Source organism: Etheostoma spectabile, chromosome 7 (genome assembly GCF_008692095.1).
Source record: "Etheostoma spectabile isolate EspeVRDwgs_2016 chromosome 7, UIUC_Espe_1.0, whole genome shotgun sequence".
Lineage (NCBI taxonomy): Eukaryota > Metazoa > Chordata > Actinopteri > Perciformes > Percidae > Etheostoma > Etheostoma spectabile.
Window position 1 is genome coordinate 17,682,274 of NC_045739.1, and position 2,981 is coordinate 17,685,254.

Consider the following 2,981-nt stretch of genomic DNA (forward strand, 5'->3'; position numbering starts at 1 on the left):
ATATATATATGTATGTATGTATGTATGTATGTATGTATGTGTGTGTGTGTGTGTGTGTATGTATATACAGTATGTATATATACTTTGTGTGTGTGTGTGTGTGATACATTTCCCCAGGCGTCTGAGGTAAATCAGACTCTGCTTTGCCTTTCTCCCCCCTGAGTCAGTGGGCCGTGCCCAGATCAGACCCTCGGTGACGTGGACACAAAGTTACTTAAAGCTGTCCTCGTTCTCCACGGTGGACCTGTTGATATTAAGACTCATTATAAGCAAACATGCCTAGATTTGCTGCATCTACATTTTGGTGTTGTTAATGGTCCACTAGCTTGTCATGTCATTTTCACATAATAGGCTTGCCTTAAGGATTAAAATGACATTTCATTACCACTCACTTGAGGCTACATAAAGATACCAAACTTGGTTCAACTGTTGAGCCTGAAAGAACACGTCCATTTCATAGAACACATTGCCTCAACACAATAACCTGACTGAGTAGACCGCTCTGTGATATTTAATATATTTAACAGCTGCTGTTGCTCTAATCTCCGTGAGAACCAGTTTTGAAATAGCGTTATGTATTCATGTGTGTTCCAACAAGTCAGATGCGTGTACCTTCAACCATCACAGAAATGACTTCAAGAAAACCCAACGCTTGAGGCTGGAAATGTTTGTCTGCCTTAGTTGTAGCAAGGGCTTTGTATGTCATGGCAACCGAGATGTTGACAAGGACAATTGAAGAGGCATTGGCCGTCTTAACATGTCCTAAACCCATCAGGACTGTCCCATTATTGATGAGGAAGTGTTAAATGTCATGGCCATGACTTGTCCTACATGTTGAAATACACCCCCACAGATACAGTTGTATTGAAGTTCATCCTAATTTGGCAATAGAACTTCTCATTTGGGACATTTGATTGAAAGCCGTGGTGATGGATTTAGTTAAACAATTGACTGTTTAGGAATGAGATAGGAAGGTGATGAATTGATGAATGCTACAGTTACTTGATGATTAAAGGTCAGCGACTCATAAAAACCAAACATGATGAAAGGGGGTTCCTTTGGCTGAAAGGTGCTAAAGATCTGAATCTGATTTGATTAAAAACCCAAAATTAAGTCAGCGGTTAAGACAAGCTGATCAAAGGCTTCTCTCAACTTTCTTTGATCATCACCCAGAAGAAGAAAAAAAACCGAAGGGTAATAATAATAACAATAACAACAACTTGTGGTAAACAGGTGGTGTTCCAGGAGTTTATATTATATCAGGATAGCATTTGGTATAGATTAAAAGTAAACTCAAATGAATAACCATTTACATATCAGTTGTAAACTACACCTGTCCACCTTGTTTGATGCGGTTTCAAAGTTTCCAGTTTGCCCTTTTTGTTGTTAAGTTGGTGAATGTGTAAATCTTAAAGCTGGATTTAAAACATTGTGTCCACTAATGGGCAGGAGAACTCCAAAACACTCCCACACTAGGGTTAATTTGGTCACCTATTTTTAATTTAGTCTTAGTCATAGTCTTGTTCCAAATGTCCTAGCCAAGTTTTAGTCGACTAAAAGTCTAATCATTTTAGTCTAGTTTTAGTCAAAAGACTACTCAATATGTCTTAGTCAAGCTTTGTCAAAACATTTTAGTCTTTTTTTTTTAAATAACAAATTATTTCTGAGATTATTTCTGATAACCGTTTCAGTCAAATATTGTTTTAGCTATCTCGAATATTGGTTAAATGTCATAATTACCTGACAAAGTACACTTGTTGAATGATTTTTGTGGAATGCAACCTTGTTAACTAACGCTTTTGATTATGATGTGAAGGTCCACACATGTATGTGGCAAAATATGTTATATTTTGACTGCTCATGCGTCAATACCATGCTGTTTTGAAGATAGATATATTTTAGATTGTTAGACAGTTAGTTTATCAATCTAAAAGGCAAGACTGAAACGATCACTTGCTATTACGCTTGCCTTGCAAGTATGTAAAAGCAGCAGTGTTAGCACTAGGCCTGCACGGTTAATCGTTATCAAATCGCAATCTCGATTCACGCTGTTCACAATTTAGTTTTTAAATAACTTTGATTTCAAAAAAGACATGAAATAGGCTTTAAAGTGCTCCCAAGCGCTGCAATGCCCTCCCTTCTTTTCATTGAAGCCTGTATGTTTACAGACTTGTGGTTATGCGCTATGTGCTATGTGCTATCGGTGCCAAAAAAAATCTGTTTGGTACTGCCACTTTTATTTGTTTTGTCCAAATAAATCGTGGCAGAGAATCATGAAATCAATTCTGAGCAAAGAAATTGTGATTCATATTTTTCCCCAAATCGTGCAGGCCTAGTAAGCACTGATAAAGGATAGCTAACGTTAGCCTTTAGCTTGAGATTATGGGTTTTAAATGTAAATCCTGTTTCATTGCTACGCTATCAACACAAATTCTGACGTGAGCTTCATCCCTATCAACCTTTATAGCATGTCTACCTCTTGATATGATAACCATCTAACAGTTAATGTTAAAATAAAAGTGTTACATGCATAGCTAGATGCTAGGAGCTTAATCTAACATCTAACTTTAAACCAACGTTAGCTTTGCCATTCGTTTTAGATGTTGCTTAAGGTTGGTGGTGTTTATTTTTTGGTCCGCAGTGCTTCCCGTTGGTTATGATGACACATTCTGACTTTTTGTCAATATCATTGTACGTAAAATGCGACCAAATATTGAGCCTCTTCCTTCTACCTAGCATGTCGTTGGCGCTCCTTGCTCTGGCAGAAATCTCTGGTGTTCGCTGTGGTCTATGGGTGTTGTTTTCTTGCTCAATGTAGTTGTGTGTTGCAGCCACAGGCTGGCAGCAACAGCACAAACTCATTCGGAATATTTTCAAGGCGTAACTGAATACTAATATCTCATGATGGAAAAAGTAGAGACAATTGTAGACGAAAATGAAGAGAGATTTTAGCTTAGTTTTTTTTTTTTTTTTATGCAAAA

The 2,981-nt window shown here is 37.4% G+C and overlaps 1 protein-coding gene across 1 annotated transcript in view; it reads left to right on the forward strand.

Annotated features, from left to right (window-relative positions):
- Window positions 1-2,981, forward strand: part of nadka (NAD kinase a) — a 26,726-nt gene that overhangs the window by 4,696 nt on the left and 19,049 nt on the right.